Source organism: Setaria italica, chromosome VII, assembly GCF_000263155.2.
Source record: "Setaria italica strain Yugu1 chromosome VII, Setaria_italica_v2.0, whole genome shotgun sequence".
Lineage (NCBI taxonomy): Eukaryota > Viridiplantae > Streptophyta > Magnoliopsida > Poales > Poaceae > Setaria > Setaria italica.
The window spans coordinates 29,253,634-29,271,561 of record NC_028456.1 but is presented as its reverse complement, the minus strand read 5'-3'; positions in this window follow the sequence as shown (position 1 = coordinate 29,271,561).

The window sequence follows — 17,928 nt, the reverse complement described above, 5'->3', positions numbered from 1 at the left end:
CTCGTCACCCTCTACAGCTAGTGGCCGGCTAGCAGCAGGAGCCCGCTGATTATTCACCTCGATCGACTGCTCGCTCAATCGTCGTCGTCCTGATGCTTAGTAGACAAGTTAATAATTAGCTTCGTGTTCTTGGGTTTCTTGAGGCTCCGGTTGAGGCCGCTAAGCAATCATCATCAGGCCTTGATTCTTGATGGCTGATGTGTTCTCGTAGCTCTGAAAAGGACTAGTGCGATCGGTGCTTTTATTATTAGACTTGTAGTTGGCAGTAATTGGTGAGGACCAGTAGGCAGTAGCAAGCAGGGGTCTCGTCGTATGGCGACCGGCGCCGGCAGTCAGCAGCGGTGGCGACTGGCGAGCATGTGGGAAGAGCACGTGATGCCGCGCCACAATCCCTGCTGCAGAATGTAAATTACCTCGACCTCGTCTGCTCGTGCTACGGCATCTTGTAACCCTCGGTAAGTTTCACAAGGTTGCAGAGTGACTTTTCGGTGGAATTTGCGGCGTCCAATTTCTTGAGTTCGATCTCCCAAGGATTTGGTAATGGAGTCATGGAATGAAATGCGCACGCCTGCTTTCGTCGAATCTCCACGCCGGAGCTTTTCTTCCCTTCACTGTAGATGTATCTAGGTAGACATTGACAGGACATGACTGGCGCCATGACTTTTCGGTTAAGCTGGGCTGGGCCCCTTGGTTCCCTGTTGGCAGCTGCCGGCCGATGCTGACACTCCGGTTGATTCTGCTCTGCTCTGGGCTCCAGCCTCCAGCAGTCCAGTCCAGCTCCATCCTAGCCAGTAGCCACACCGTGTAGCGACGAAAGCCAGCTGCTTTTTGGATGCTGGCTCCTAAAACCCCATCCAGTCCGGCTACTAAAACCTGCCTCGCATGATACTTGTACATGAAAAAAAAATTTGGGACAAATGGTAAGCCTTGCTTTCTTGCTTTAACACATAGAAACGCAGCCTCCATCACGCTCGATGCTGTGGCACTAGAGTACGTAGGGGTGTGTCGCTGCCGATGCGAATGTACACGGCGTGGTTCTTGGCCCTCTCGGCTCATCCGCGGCCGATCCCACGCCAAGGCACAGCAGCAGCCGGCACCTGTGCCTTTGGGCCTTTGGCGCGTCAGAGAAATCGCCTAGCCGGGTTTCACGGCGCCGATGGATCTCCTGGTGCCAAACTGCCAACAGCTATTTGTCGGTCTGCTGCTGCACGTAAGCTTGTTCGCCTGCGTAGTTTGGTCGCCTAACCTGATGCGTATCGTCCCCTGCACCTGCGCCCATAGATTCTCCTGATCACGAGTACTGAATGGGAGCACCAGCCACTGCATATGCTGGGTGTTCGTCCGATCCGATCCGATGCAAGCGATCGCACTATTCAGCAACAGCGGATTGATGCACCTACGTACGTACGTCGGTACGTGCGTCGAATTGGAGATTTTGAGTGCGAAAATTGTACAAAAGTATCTGCGCTGCAACCGCAAAAGTTGTTCGGTTTCAGGTTGGTTGACGTGGATCCACGACGTGATGCGCGAACTTTTCACTTGAGCAGTATAATTCAGTGGATAATGCCTCAGCTGCCAACTCAAAAACAAAAAGCTACGAAGAGGTATGCCAAAAAACGCGCGAGACCAATTGAGCCGGGGGCAGACACAAGTGCGCCTCCATGAATTGCCACATGCTGCTGAAATCTAAACTAGTCCAATTCTGTTACAGCTTTATCATCCCTCATGGGAGATAGATCCGCGTGCACGGCCTGCATGGCTGCACGCTACAGGTGTCACAAACTCACAAGTCACAACTGACGCTAGTGCGGCTGCTAGGATTAATGGATCTCATGTGTGTCCATCTCGGAAGTTTCCGTCACCTTCCCAGCCGGCGAACAACCTGCAGGCCGAATTGCCGAACCGAACAGCCAGCGGCGGCACATCAGAGTTCAGATCTCAGAGGCCGTCGCCCCGTCAGACATGGGAGATCCGAGGCCTGAGATAGATCATTCGCTCATGCTCAGGAAAGCCGGTGCTCGGGGGATGGTCTGGACTCTGGAGTCTAGACCTTGCCTTGCTCGCCCCTAGGCCAGAGCCTGCTACCAGCCTGGAATTGAGCTTTACCGCCGCCGGGGACGCGTCCGGCGCTCCGTCCGGCCCTCTCGCCACGGCGCCGCCAGCAGCCCACAGAATTTCTCCGAGCGCCGTGCCGTGCAGTCTCTACTCAGAGGTGTTCAGTGCCCAGGGAGAGTGCTACAATCCTTTTGGTATATTCTAGTGAATCTACCATGCTCAGTTTTGTCTGCTTGACGTTTCACATGTACCGTCACAGTCAATACTCCTAGTTCGAGGATCGAGTTCACCAGTACGTGCGACACAAGCAAAGATTTTCTGCACGTAGCTTCGTCCCTGGAAAGATCAAGGGTTCGTCTTTACCATCCAACTCACCATCAGTCCAAGTTGCAGCTCTGCGACAGTGAAACGGTAGGCCAAGTGCCAAGTGCAACTTACCTTTTCTTTTCTTTTCTTTTTTTTTTTTACAAAAGGCAGCCTGCCGGTCAAAAGGGTAACAGTGAAGTAACTTTGTTGGGCTTCGGGCTTCCGGTTTCACTTTGCTACAGTCTACAGCGCTAAAGACGTCACGCGTGACCGGGTACATGTACGATTCGACGTGTCAAGTACGTGTACCTGGCGGAACGCGGTACCCACACTGTATCCGTACGCATCTTTGAACGATCCATACGGTCCCCTCGATCGGCCGATGATCCCCCACCCCCACGTACGGTTGGCGAATCTTGATGACGCCCGCCACGACCGGACGACGGTTACTCGCAGAGGAAGTATCGTGGAGGTGGAGCTTGCAGCATTCACGCACGGTCGCCACATGGACGAACGACGGGCCGCAGCATCAAGTCCAAAATGTGAGAGAGCGAGCGGCGGATCCTCGGCCCGCCGCTGTGCCTCAAGAGCAAGCGCAAGTACTCCTGCACCAAGTGCTTCCGCCGCCTCGTCACCCTCTACAGCTAGGCGAAGCAGTACCTGCCGGCCGGCGACTGGAGCTCTAATTATAGCCATTCTTGTTTGGCTCTTCGCTCTCTGAATCTCTGATTGAGGCTGGCCATTCTCATCAGGCCTCTCTCCATGGCTCTTATGTTCTTCTAGGAGACTAGGACTAGCGAATTGGTGCATTAGCAGTAGGTCATGTTTGTTTGCTGACCGTCGCCGGCGGTAATTTCTGCGTCGCCGCGTGAGCGTCCTGTAACTTTTGTAAGTTTCTCAAGCAGAGTAAGTTTTGCTCGTCGATTTGGATCAGCCTAGAATTCAGCCAAATCGTCGAACGAGAAATGCGCATTCGGAGCTTTTCTTTCTTCACTGCAGATCCAGGTGGTTGGTGCAGGCGATAACTTTTCGCTGAATCTGGAGTTCTGGACTAGGGCCCTTGGTCCCCTGTTGGCTGTTGCTGGCCGCTGATACGCCGGCCATGTACTTTGGCGTACTTTGGTTGATGATGGTAAAATCTCCCATCCAGTCCGGGAAAAACCATGGTTCAGTCCATGCACACGCCGACGCTACCAGGTGTTTGGCCGCCTACCGGCGGCGATGGACGCGTCCGCCCAACGTACAGATGTCCGTCCGCCCGTTCCACGTTTCACCGCAGTATCTTGGTCGCCTAACGACGCTTGACGGCTCCCATCCACTGAGCCCTCTGCCCATGGGTTCAGCGCAAGTACTACAGAATGGTCCAAGCTTCGGTCGGTCCAAGTTTTTGAGATAATCAGGGAACAAGTGATGACTAGAAGAAGGGCCTGCGGGACACCTCTGTTGCGAGACGATCTCCTGTTATCTTAGTTACTATGTTTAACCTTTGTTTTCGTGAGTCTTTGAGAAAAACATGTCATATGTAATATTCGTACTGATGTAATCTTAAACCTCTATTCTCCTTAAATGCACGACAGTGCTCCTGCCAATGTTTAAAAAAAAGAATGGTCCAAGCACTCCTGATCGGCACTAGATGGGAGTTTGTATGGACATGGTCACCAAAAGAGATCACACTGCTAGTAGCTATTGCAGAGTGGATCGATGCATCTTTTTATTTTTTGAAAGAAGGACCGGCTAAGGCTGCCGGACTTGTATTAATTAATAGAGAAGGTAGTTACAGGCCTAGGCCGAAAGAAGAAAGAAAGAAAAAGGTATACAGGGGCTGTACAGCGGCCTTTCTATGCTTCTCGATCACTCCTCAGATGGACAGAGAGCTCCCAAATGTTTTGCACCTGCCAAGGTCCAGCATCGTACTTCATCCTTTATTGTACACATTAGCTGGTCCAAACTTTTAAAATTCCGTTTGAAAATTCTGCTGTTGCGCTCTTTCCAGACTTCCCATGATACGAGGATAATGAGTGATCTAAAACCCTTTCGCGGCATGCCCGGCATGGACCCAAGATGTGACCACCATTCGCTAATAGATGAGAAGGCGGACCAATCCCCCCTAGGTGGAATGTTCACAGCCGCCCAGCCGAAGATTTTGTCCCAGAGACGAGTAGTGTAGCGACATTTTGATAGCAGATGTAGTAGCGTTTCATCATGCATGTGGCAGAGCACGCATACCTTTTGATTAGGCCAACCTCTTGTGATAAGTCTATCTGCTGTCCATAGACGGTTTTGATATGCAAGCCAGGAGAAGAATTTACACTTTGGGGGCGCCCATGTCTTCCAGATGAGTCTTTCCATATCAGACGGTGTTGAGGTGTGGAATTGAGCCTCGTATGCTGACGATGTCGTGTATTCGCCATGCCGGGTAAGTTTCCATGTAATGGAGTCCGGTGTGCCTGGGCTTAGTTGGATCGTTGTCAGCCGAACCCAGAGGTTGACGAATTCGGCGATCTGTGTTGCCGACGATAGTCTGACCACGTTTAAGTCAGTAATCCACTTACCATTTAAAAGGGCATCTTTAACTGTCCTGTTCTTCTTTCTTGAGATGGAGTACACCGTTGGAGCAATTTGCTTTGGCATCTCTCCCTGGAGCCACGTCGACTTCCAGAATTTGGCCTTCTCCCCATCGCCAAGCGTGACAGTCGTTGCAGCAGCGAATAGGTTCTTGTCTTTAGCAGTGCACGGTGTTGACATATCAACCCAAGGTTTACGCGGCTCCTTCCATTCATTCCAAAGCCATCGTAGTCTGAGTGCTCTTGCAAACTTCTTTAGATGCAGAATCCCTAGGCCACCCAGTTTTGTCGGTTTGCACGCTATTGTCCATGCAACTTTACACTTGCCTCCGACAATTTGGTCTGTACCGGCCCATAGAAAACGCTTCCTCCGCCTGTCGATTTCCTCTAGCACAGCAGCTGGGGCGTTTAATGCAGAGAGGTAGTAGATCGGCTGCGAAGATAGGACTGCCCGGACTAGGGTTCGCCTTCCCGCGGGAGTGAGGAGTTTGCCAGCCCAGTTTGCTAAGCGCGCGTTTGCTTTGTCGGACAAGCACTGGAAATGAATTTTTTGGATCCTGCCAAGGGATAATGGTAGTCCGAGGTATTTGACAGGAAAGTTGGTTTGTGCCGCCGGGAAGGGTGCGAGGATGGCATGTAGGTCTATCCCGTAGCATCGAATGGGGGCCACCGAACTCTTGCCGATGTTGGTTCTGAGCCTAGTAACGCAGCCGAACCTGTCTAGGAGATCCTTAGTGTTCTGGACGTCAGCTGCGGTTGGATTGATGAAGATGACCGCATCGTCCGCATATAGGGATATTCGAATGCGGGCGTATTTCCCTCTTAATTTCGACAACGCGCCCCTTTCGGTTGCGAGTTGCAGTAGTTGCTGGAGCGGGTCGATTGCCAAGACGAATAATAGAGGCGACAGCGGGTCTCCTTGACGCAGGCCTTGACCATGTTGAATGTCTTCTCCTGGCGCACCATTCATAAGAATTTTGGACGTGGCGGTGCTCAGCAACGTGGTAACCCAGCTCCTCCATCTCGGAGGGAAACCGCGGCGCTGCATGAGATCTAATAGGTAATCCCACCGGACGGAGTCGAAGGCTTTAGAGATGTCCAGCTTGAGCATGAGGGAGGGGGTTCTCGAAACGTGAAAGCGACGCGCTAGGTTTCTGACGTACATGTAGTTATCATGTATCACTCTTGTTTTAATGAAAGCGCTTTGGCACTCTGATATCAAGGAGTTCATGAACGGTTGTAATCTTAGGGCCATTATCTTCGTTATGATTTTCGCTATGGCGTGTATGAGACTTATTGGCCTATAGTCCGTGATGGAATCCCCTCCGTCCTTCTTTGGCACTAGCACAATGTTGGCCGTGTTCAGCAAGTCAAAGAAATCGTGGCGCAAGTTATGGAAAGCGTGTATTATTGCCATTATATCCGGGCGGACTACGTCCCAACAGTTATGGAAGAATTTAATCGTGAAGCCATCTGGTCCCGGCGCCTTGTCTTTGGGCATTAGTTTGAGCGCTTTTTTGACTTCCTCCTCCGAGAACTCGGCATCCAGCGAGGATAGGTCAACGGAGGGCCAGGAGAGCAGATCCCAACTGAAATCAATTTGTCGCGGCTGTGGTCTTCCAAGGACATTAGTGTAATAAGTAGCAGCGACTTCTGCTTTTTCTTGTTGAGAGATTGCCCATCTATCATTGTTTCGGAGTCGCGAGATGAAATTCTTTCTTCTCCTAGAATTCATCTTCAGGTGGAAATACCGAGTATTAGCATCACCTAGTTTGAGGTTCGTTATTCTGGAGCATTGTCGCTTTCTCAGTCGTTCGAGGATGGTTAGTCCCATTACCCTTTTCTTCAATTTGGAGCGTAGGGTTAGTTCTTCAATGGTCAGAACACGACGCTCCTGTGCGATGTCGAATTGTAGGATAACTGATTGTGCCATGTGAAATTGTAATTGCGCTTCTGAAAATAAGTTCTTGCTCCATTTTCGTAGTGCTAACGCAGTCTTGGCAAGCCTGTGGTTGAGGCGATGTATAGGGTTCGTATGGGTGTTCGTGGATGTCCATGCCTGTTGTAACACCTGCTGAAAGCCTGGCATAGAAATCCAAAAATTCTCGAATTTGAAATGGCGTGGTCGCGGCGGGCTTTCATGACTTGAGAGGAGCAGGGGGCAGTGATCGGAATGCGAAGAGGAGAGCGCTTGTAGGGTGTGTGACGGGAAAGCTAAGTCCCAATGTTCATTGCAGAATACGCGATCTAGTCAAACGAGGGTTGGGTTGCGGCGTTCGTTGCTCCAAGTGTACTTCCTGTTCTGGAGGTGGATTTCTTTTAAGTCACAGTTATTTAGCGTGTCTCGAAAACGTCGCATGTTATTGATGTTTAGGTTGGAATTATTCTTGTCAGTTGTTTTGTAGATCTGGTTAAAGTCGCCTAGGATAATCCATTTGATGCCCTGGCGGGGAGCCAGACTTCTAATTTCCTGAAGGAATTGTGGCTTTTCCTGCTCTCGCGTTGGTCCATAGACTACCGTTAGCAGGGAGAGCACCTCGGTCGCTTTTATTGTTACATTCGCCGTTAAGGAGAAGTCTTTCTTGTCGATTGAGTCGATGTTAATTACGTCGTCGTTCCAGAGGATCAAAATGCCACCCCTGGTACCCGACACTCCTCCTGCCGGCAGGAAGCTGTAGCTCCTGAGCATGCGTCCTCCCACAGAGCGAACTAAACTGTCGTCGATCTGGGATAGTTTTGTTTCCTGCAGGCACACTATATTACAGGGCACTGATGCAATGATTTGTTGTACAGTTTGTCGACGTGCCGCTGAATTTAGTCCTCTAACGTTCCAGCACAATATTTGGAGGTCATGTGTTGCCATTGGTATGAATGTGGGTCTGGCGCTTTAGGGAGGTGGCAAGCCTTATAGAAGAACACGAAGCATAGTGAATTATCACGGTAGGAAGCATGCAAATTACAAAGCCCAAGTAGACGCGAGTAGTAGCCGAAAGACATGGTAGTGCAGTTCGCAGGTACATAATAGCATAATTGAAAGCCCACAGGAGGCTGAAGTGTCTGAAGGACTTAGTGACTGGATAAGATAACATGACATGGATAGGAGCTCCGCGGGGTAGCTGTTCAGATAGCATGGCTGTGATCTTCCATCGCCTCTGCCCCTCCAAGCTTGATCAGGGCATCGGTAGCGTTGCCGATGTCGTCGTCGTCAAGGTGAAACAGCGCTGAGAGTGCCTTGATAATATACTCCGGCATGGGGCCTTGGAAGGTGGCGACAAACTCCCTGATGGCTTCCTCAGCCGGCGTGGTGTCGTTTTTGATGTAGCCCAGGCGTCGGCATAGGACATGGTTGGCCTTCTCTTCGGCGGAGAGGTGCCTGATCCTGCTGCAAGCTTGACGCTTGCTACGGCGTAGAGCCGCGACCTCCACTGGCTGCTTCTTGAGGCGACGTCCCCTTTTTCCTGGGGCAACAGAAGGCTGAAGTGCGTGGACGTCGTCGCCGTCTGTTGGCCCAATGCTGTTGGCTTCTGGTGAGGCAGGTAGCTGGATGAGGTGGTTCTCTTGTTGGCCGGCAGCAGATCGGGCATTGGAGCCGTCCAGCAGGGGAGGGGCGCTGAAGCCAGCGGCGCAAGAGGGTGACCGCCCGCCAGTCGGCCTCCTGTCGCTCCCGCCCTGCACCTGGTGGTCCTCCCGCGGTACCTTAGGGCCATGCTTGTCACTTGCCGCAGCGGACCAGGCTTCTTCCCCGGGGCCGGCCGCCATCCTGGCGGCATTGGAGAGCAGTTGGTACAGGGGGCGTGGCGTTGGGGGGGTGAGGGTGGATCGCGGCGTGACCTGCAGGTTAAGGAGCTTGCTGGCCGCCTCCTCCATGGTGGCGACCTGGAGAGAAAAAAGAAGCTTAAGGTCACGCTGGCGTTGCGCTTCAAGCTCGTCGGCCGACAGTGGCTTGTCGTCGTCGTTGCGGCTGTGGCGACGGCGACCGTCGTAGGAGCCGGAGCCCCTGTTTTGGCGTCGCGGGGAGCGTGAGCGTTCACGGCGCGGGACGTCCTGGCGACGGCCGAAGCTGGCATCGGCCCGCCGTGCGTGGCCGCGGCGGTCACGCGGCCAGGGGTCACGTTCGTCGTCGTCGTCGTCGAAGTTGTTGCTGTTGTGGACGCCGTGGAAAGCCGGGTGGTCGTCGACGCGGTCCCGGCGCGCGCGGTCACGCCTGTCTTCCTCTTCACGTTCATTGCGTCGCACTTGGACGCGCGGTGGCGGAGGGTGGTGGAACGGCTCGAAAGCAGCCGTTGGAACTTGGTCGCCGTCGCGGACGCCCCAGAACCAGGGAAGGCGCCGATGCTCCGGCTCCCCCACCGCAAGGTCTGGGTCGTCGCGGTCCGTGGTCACTTTGGAGAAATCGTGGATTTCCCAAATGTGAATGATGACACGATGCTTGATTCCCCGCTGCCAACGCTGGGGGGGTGTCTCCGAGACCTGCACAGAAGAAGAAGAAGCATCCAAGGCACCAGTAGTGAAGATGAGCCACATAACCTTGGGGATCCTGCTCGGGTCAGCCGTCCAGGCCCAAAGCTCAATGCCACGAGTATCAGTTGGGTGGAGTAGATTAGTGTCAACACATTGGAGAGAGCAGGTGCGGCCGACAATCCTCTCGACGAGCTCCGGCTGCCAAGCATGGCGCGGGACACCGTCGAGGACCAGGCGCACTCTGTAGAAGAGAGCCGCCCCGAGAGCGCCCGTGAGACTCCTCCATGGCCGAACGCAAATGTCCGCGCCGCGGCACTTGAACTTGCCTTTTGCGTTGACCTCCTCGCAGCTTCTCCTGTTCTGGAAGCGGATGAGGAACGCCTCCGGCCGGTGTCTGGTGACGGCGACGTCGCCTAGCCGCAGCCTGAAGTCTGCGACGAGGGCCTCCTCCAGGTGCCGCGATGTGGTGTTGGGGGGGACGCGCATGGCCCAGGTGACCAGCGCGCATCCCTCCCAGTCCCGCAGCTCCCGCTCCAGCTCAAAGGAGGTGGGGACATGGAGCTTGTCTTCCTCTGGCCGGAGAGCCGGGTCATATGCGTGTGCCCAATTGGATTGCTGAACAATGCGGAAATTTCACGAGTAAATGTACAGCAAGTTGCTCATTTTGCGGTCAGATAAATAATGTGGATGCCCAAGATAAATTTAGGAGATTTATATTCATGACCTTTTACTTTATCAGCAGTATATGTGCCTGAACTGGCAACTCAACCAGAGAAGTGCTCCAATCAGGAGGTGAAAAGGGAGAAGCCAAAAACGTGTGAGCCAATTGGGACTCGGGACAGAGTTAGTAGTGCGCCTCCATCAATTGCCGCAGCTGCCTTCGTGTGCCTAAACTAGGGTTATCCTGCTGTTCTATGCGCGTGATCGATTCATCCATCACCAGCATGATACATTTGCACCACGTCGAGTGCGCCTAATACTACTGCTGGCAAACCATCGAGACCCTGGACAAACACTTGGGTCCGTCAGGTTCGGTCGGCTTCTCTCTGAAACTGAAACCAACAGGCTCGTCGATGCACACCCGCCGTATGCATGCCTAAAAACCATTTCTGGCACGCGCGTTCGGTCGAGTTGATCTGCACTCGTTCCGAAATCACCGTGTCTGCAACCGGTCGGCCGGAGTTGTAAGATATTCATGCCGCGACGATATGACAGCAGCCTTGAGACGCATTCCTAGCTCGATCGACGGAGTCTGTATATATATCCATATACATTTAGCACAAAGAACATAGTACTCCATATACTTCTTCCTTCTTCCGTCCTGATATAAAGTTTACTCGTTCTAAACGTCATATAATGTATTTAAGGATAGAGGGAGTACGTTTCAATATAATAAGCAAATGAAATGTAGTTACCTACTAAACATTATAAATTTTAAAATAGAGGGGGAATAACCACATGCTTCTGGAGTCACCTTCACATGGGGAGGCAAATAAAACGTGCGGACCGCTCGTCAACTAGCTGAAGACTGAAAGAAACACGGAGCAACTTGAATACGTGCACGTGAGTTGACCTGAGAAATTTCTATGTGCGCAGCCGGCCGCTGAAAAGCGGCAACTGGCGTCAAAGATGAAAGTTGAGCCGTGTAGACGTGTAGTGCACTTGACTAGTAACAGAGCAGGATGGTATACCTACGGACGCATTCTTAAGAAACAGACGCAGCTTTGAACGACAGTCGACAGGTGAAGCGAACCTGGCAGTGTCCGCAGGCAATTCGCGGTTCCTCGCGGATGCTGACCTCAGAGATCGATATGGTCGAGCGAACAACTTACCCTAATCGAAGATACGGATGTCAGAACTGACAAGCCTGTTACTGCGGCTGCTATTTAGAACTTAGAACAGAGTACATTCACTATCCTGTTTGGAAGCTGCCATGGGAGCGGCAACTGAAAAATCCGCTGCGAGTCTCACGAGACGAGAGGTTTCTGACCTGACGGCTGAAGAAACGAAAGCAACCAGGGCCGTCGCACGCTGCCTCAACTGCCGGCCGAACTGCCGAACAGTGCTATCAGAGGTCGCCGCCATGGCTGACGTCTGACGTCTCCGGATGCCCCTATCCGACATCTCGCCAGCCGCAGACTAGACAAGCTTATCCAAGAATGCATTCAGGTGAACAACATCCCCCCATGTGCGGAAACTCTCTGATTATATTACAGCTAGAATGTTCACATTACAATATTATCTGCTTAATGACGTCCAGGCTAAAACTAAAAGTGAGCGCGCTATGAAATGAAAATGGATGGTCTGCTGCTGCCCGTCAGCGTGTGGACATGGTTGGCACCTTCCATTGCGTAACAAAAGAAGCAAATCGCACTTGATTTGCTTGTATAAATTAGAGTAGAACTAGAATGCATATGGTACGCACGTTTGACCTCGCCCTCATTTGAGTGAGAGTGACATTATCGCAAGCTGCATGCAAATTATACAAAAATGTCTACTATTCTCCTAGATGAAGAAAAATGGGATGCATATGCAACTTGCAAGGTTTAAATGCATCGTTAGCCAGCGCCTGTCTCTTTTCTTTTCTTAAGAAGAATATGCTGAATCACGAGGTTGGTGGAGAGTACAAGGGTATCGGTTTCTTGCAAGCAAATGTGTGTGAGGGTCGGAGGGAGGTGATTAAGGTTTTCCTTCCATGTAGCCCATTATTATTTTTTTAGGAAAAAATTATACATATTGCTCATCACGAGGAATGCTCGTTGTCTTAAGAGAGCATCCAGTTTTTTTAGAGAAAAGAAAGAGACAGGGAATCCAACATGGGACACAGCTAGCTTGTGATTCGCTAATGGTAGTTTCGACAAAGCAGCATGGTTGCAAGAACAGGAGTACACATAAATTTTGTTTTTCAACCACAAATTTAGTACTGTGCAAAAAAAAAGGTACGTATGCTGGAGTAATTTCAATTTTGGAAGTCTTGAAACCATTAGTCATTACTCACCACTAACTCTAAAAAAGTAAATTAGTACTGACCAAACATGTAAGTTTTTTTTTCCAATTTTAAGTACAGCCTGTACTTGCATATGACAAAGACCGAACCATAATTAATCAGCTATGTCCTTAAAGAAAAAAAAAAGCTATGCACATGCTGTGTTGAATATGCAGCTCCATACCCTTGATATATGTGCATAGTAGTACCATTTTTCTACCAACGGTTGCTTTCTTCAGCATTTCTTCAACAAACCAATGGAATTGTTGTAGGCTAGAACTACACTAGCATCACAGGTTTTACGCCACAAAGAAAAGGATTATCCGATTCTGTCAGTAGAAAGACCAGCCACGCAGTACAGAGATACCGTCCCCTGGACAATAACCACCTTATAAAAAACAAAGACTGGCCCACGAGCCTCGTGCATTCGTTGGATCCTGTCTGTTTCGGGCAACACGCCACGTCACGCGGCACCGAGCAGAAGGAAACCTCCGCGATCGAACCCCTCCACCTGTTTCAAGCTTGCCTCCGGTCGGCAGCCTGCGGCCTGCGCCCTTGTCCGCTATAAGTACGTCCAACCGGCCGGGCATCTTCCAGGAAACAGGAATCCTGAAACGCTCCAAGCCAACCCCGACCCCCATCTTCTTCTTCTTCTTCTTCTTCCTCTGCTCGATCCCATTCCGCTTCTTGGAGGGGGAACAAAGATACTTCGGAGATAATCGATGGCGATGAACGCGGTGCGGATGCTGTGCGGCGCGGAGAAGGAGCGGGTGGTGGGCACGCACAAGGCGTCTGGCGCGTGCCCGCGGTGCGGTGGCGCGGTGGTGGCCACCGACGTGGAGAGCGAGCGGCGGATCCTCGGCCTGCCGCTGTGCCTCAAGAACAAGCGCAAGTACTCTTGCACCAGGTGCTTCCGCCGCCTCGTCACCCTCTACAGCTAGTAGCAAGCTATAGGTAGCTAGGCAAGGTAGCAGCTGACTGCTCTTCGGCGGCGCCGGCCAACGAAGCCCTGCTCGAGCTCTGTCAGCTTGATATTCTTGGGCTCTTGGCTCTGGAGAAGGCTCGCTGGGTAACCATCAGGAGTATACTGAATTAGACTTGTAGTTGTCTGTAAATGGTGGTGATTAGCAGAGTGGTTTGTCGACCGGCAGTCAGAGATGATGCTTCGGCACTCTCTCTGCTGGGATATGTCAAACTGCGAATTTCATTGGCGCGATGGTGTCCTGTAACTTCTGCAAGCTTGTCGATGAATGGTTGCAGACTGAATTTTGAATCGAACATGAACTCGATAATTTTGGTGATCTGTTTCTTTCTCCGTGGTGATCTAATGCTGGGACTTCTCATCTCACTGCGATGCCTTTGGTTTTAACTTGGTGCCCTTAAGCCCTCTTCGCTGTTGGTGGATGCTGATAATCCACAGTATTCATCGGAGGTTCGGAGCCTCATGTACCGACAAATTAGGGAAGGTCCTACACTATTCCATTCTTTCGAAACGTGACGTGTTTTAGTTTTATTCTAAGTTAATTTTTGTTAGCTTTAAACAGTTCAGGAAAAGAACTCATCAGCACGTATAACATCAAATTAGTTTTATTAAATCCACTATTAAATCTGTTTTGATGGTGCATTTATCCGGTATTGCTGGTGTGCATATTTTTTCTATAAACTGGACAAAATTGGAGAAATGTATACTCTAAACTTTTATATTTTGGAATGGAGGGGGTAAGCAAGTTGTTGAGAAAAACGTTGCATCATGATCATGTTCTGCAGCCTGTTGCCTTCATGCAGAAAGCGATCCTCGGCGAGGGGCGCGCTGCAGTTGCCGATCCGGATTCCCCAGCGCGTCAAGCCGCCAAGAAACAAGGGTACCGCCCAAGGCAACGCGCCAGCAGGCTGCCTCCGACCAGTCGTTGCCTGGGGCTTTTGCGCGTATCAGATTCAGATGTTTCCCAGGCCAGAAAGCTAGAGTTCGACGCTGCTATCAGCTGTGCCTGTGGCCGACTGCCGGCGGCGACGATGGATTCGTCTTCCGGCTCTGCCCAACAGCTGGAACAAGAATACCCATCGTTTCGACGTTCCACTTCCAGAGCAGGGTACCATGCATTCCAACACACGCCTCTCTCCCTGACCTCAAACGCGAAGATCAGATGAAGTTGGGGAATTCTGACTACCACAATCTGACCGGGGGCCGCCCTGATCCCACAGGTTCAGTGGTTGGTAAACTGCAAGGCTCAAGCCTCAATGCATGGTTACCCCTCCGATTTAGAAATGGGGAACCGCGGATCAGAGCATCATGATGAAGCCCGTAATGCGGAGACCGGATTCCGTGTGCTTGATCCGTAGCTACTATAGCTAGAATCTGGAAGGTATATCTGCAGCGACGACGAGTTCTTGACGTTTCATCACGAAGCGCGCGTGCTAATGCAGGCAAGGTAGAGGAGATGGAATTGGAGGTTTGGTCGGTCAGAGCCTTCTCTCAAGCAGTGAAAGCAACAGGCTCGTCCTTGCACGTGCCTAAAGCCCTAATAAATAACTACTTTTAGCACGCACGTTCGGTGGCTAAATCTGTACCCGTTCCGGAATTGCATCCGGACGGACTTTTTACGATACATACTGATGTCGGCGAGCCATTTCCACACGCATTCCTGATCGGGTAGTTTATGCATATCTGCTAATCTACACGATGCTGATAAACAACTCTTGGTGTGCAACCAGTTAACTACCGAAGAAACTAACATCTGCTTCGGGTATCATCATAACTGGAGCAGATTTGACGTGAGAGCTGACCTGAGAAGTTTCTACGGATGCAGCCGCCGGCGCCCGACAGAAACCATGGGCTATGATGAGCCTATGACGGCATGAAGCCTGAATCGTGTTCTACTTGATGACTAGTAACAGAACACGATGGTACGTCCTGATCAATAGACTGCTGTACGCACGTCCTTCTTAAAAATAAAAATCCATTGCTGCTTCGAGATGTCAGGTGCAGTGAACTGCCGGCGGAATGCTTTTTTCTCTTCATTTCTTTTCAGGAAAACTAGATGTAGTTTTCATCGATGCTGAAAAGGGCAATTAATCGAGATGATAGGGTGCCCAACTTATCCTGATTCAAAATATTGTACATCGGTTGCTATGAACAGCTTTGGAAGTTTCCAACCGAGCGGCGACTGACTTGTTTGGTTTGCTGAACTCTGAGAGGCTGAAAGCAACCACAGGCGTCGCTCGCCGCAACTGCAGGCCGAATTGCCAAACTGCACAAACCGCTATCAGATTCAGAGGTCGCCGTCGTCGACATGTTTGAACACGTATCCAGCGATTTCCTGCCGGTATGGGGAAAAAGACCTCGTTTCCTGCCTGCGGGGGTCAGCATCGACAAACAAGGCAAGCAAGCTGTATGCACCGGTGCATGTAGGGTAACCATCAGGTTCCAAAGTAACAAGCTGACACGGCAGAAGATGGAAAAAGGAGCCACTGGGGCATGAAACTCGTGCCGATATAGCCGCCAACTATTGGCAAAACTGCGAAAGAGAAAAGACTGCTTCTCTGGCAACTGTTTGCATCACCGGTGAGTTCTGGAATCATTAAGCATAACCCACGTTCACACCGTGTCAATCACACATCATATTTCATTGCAGGTTAGCCTCTGATGTGGATACAGAGTTTGGCATGGCCCGGGATAGCATCAACAGGTAAGGGAGCAGAAAGGGCCCGGCTTAAACCCAAACTCCAGGATGGCTTGCGTAGTGTCATGACGTCGTTCACTCGTTCAGGTGGTATGGGCCGGCAGATGCATCCTTCATGTGCCCTCGACCTTGGGCCTTCCTTTGCAGGTTCAGAAATCAGAAAAGAGAAAGTAACAAGAACCGGAGATGAATGGACAGGGGGAAAAAAGCAATCGAGGTGAACAGGCCAATGATCAGCTGCTGAAGACTAACAATTTGCCCCAGGCTGATGTCCTGGGAAGTTACAGCATAAAAAGGATTTTGGAGCATTGGGCACCATAGGCAGATTTCAAAGCATGAATCCTGAATGCAGTTCCTTCATGAAGTCAGGATGGCTCGACAAGCCTCATTCTAAAGAATTGGCACCACATTGTAGAATTCTGCAAATGGCAAATATGAAACTTCTGTGGAAATGGTTTCAGGTAACTTTTTGTGAAAAGATGGATGGCTTTTGGTTGCGACGCCACTTTCGAAACTTTGAAGTCTTGGTTAAGCCGCATCAACAATCTCTGCTCTATATGTACCTCAATTTTTACAGCTCTGCTGTCCAGGCACAACCTGTGCAAGCGGTGCACGTACCCTCATGATCCTTTGTTTGCATGGCTCTGATGATTCAGAACTTGAGAGCGTGATTCCAGGGATCCAAACACTCTTACACTTGCGGTCACTACACCGATTTGCCACTGGCAATTTGAGCTACAGAGTACAAACCGCAAGAACCGTGTCGACCGAACCTTGGCATGCGCAACGCATGTCTGCCATACCCACTAGTCACCGGGTGCCGGTCCGATCCTTCGCCTCCACCGTGACGAGCCAAACCTTGCTTGACGCAAAGGCTTGCCTCCAGAAGGAAGGAGATGGGAGCAAGGAAGGAACAGCCGGTGCGCGCTGGCGCTCTGGTGAGCCTCGGCAGGAAGCAGAAGAGGCGGGAACACCGAGCACCTCCCTTGGTGCTCCCACCACCCGAACCCGACGCGAGCTGGGGTGCCTGCAAGGTTGCCAGGAGGAGCGGGAGGGACGGCTCGACACACAGCGGCGCTCCGGCGAGCGAAGCCGTGAAGCGGAGGCGGGAATCCTTGCGGCGCCGGCGTGGTCGTCATCTGAAATACCGACCGGGTGGACGGTACCTCGGTGCCTAGAAACCGTCCGATCAGACCTTTGCGGCCCAGATGAAGCGCGTCGTCTTCCTCGCCAGGCTCGGCAGCCGGAGGCCGTGGCTGTCCGCCGGCTCAGGACAAGCAGAGCGTCGATCACCTGGCCTTCAAAGGGCGGGTAGGCCGCGGCGGCAGCGTGCCTGAGTCGTGTTCGCGCAAATGCCGCACCTGCTTGGATCTCCGACAAGGCTTGCACCGGTGCCGCGCCAGCGCGCACTGATCCTGCTCGTGGCCGTTGGCGACGCGCCGGTGTCACTGCAATCTGTGGCGAGCAGCAGACGAGAAGCGACACTGCCATATTGTTGGGCGAACCAATAGCAGGTAGAGGCGAGCGTTTGCTCGTCGTCGTCACTCGTCAGGGCCGGAACTCGGAAGACGGATGGCGTGAACTGCGTTGTGCTGCAGCATAAGAGGCAGAGCTCGATCGACTTGGTCCCCGCTCGCGCTTGAGAGACTCCGGCGATTCGAACGCTTGGGTACCGCAGAGTGGAGAGCTGGACGGAAGGCGGCGGCCGTTGGCGTAACAGCGTGAGGATGAGCCGACGAGGGAGGACCGAGAGCCAGTCACGGGGCAGTTTGCTAAATAACTATCCAAAACCAGGGGGTATCTGCATAAATTCGGATCGCGACTATTAATCGCGATCCAATTTAAATTTAGGGGGTTATTTATAAATATTCGGATC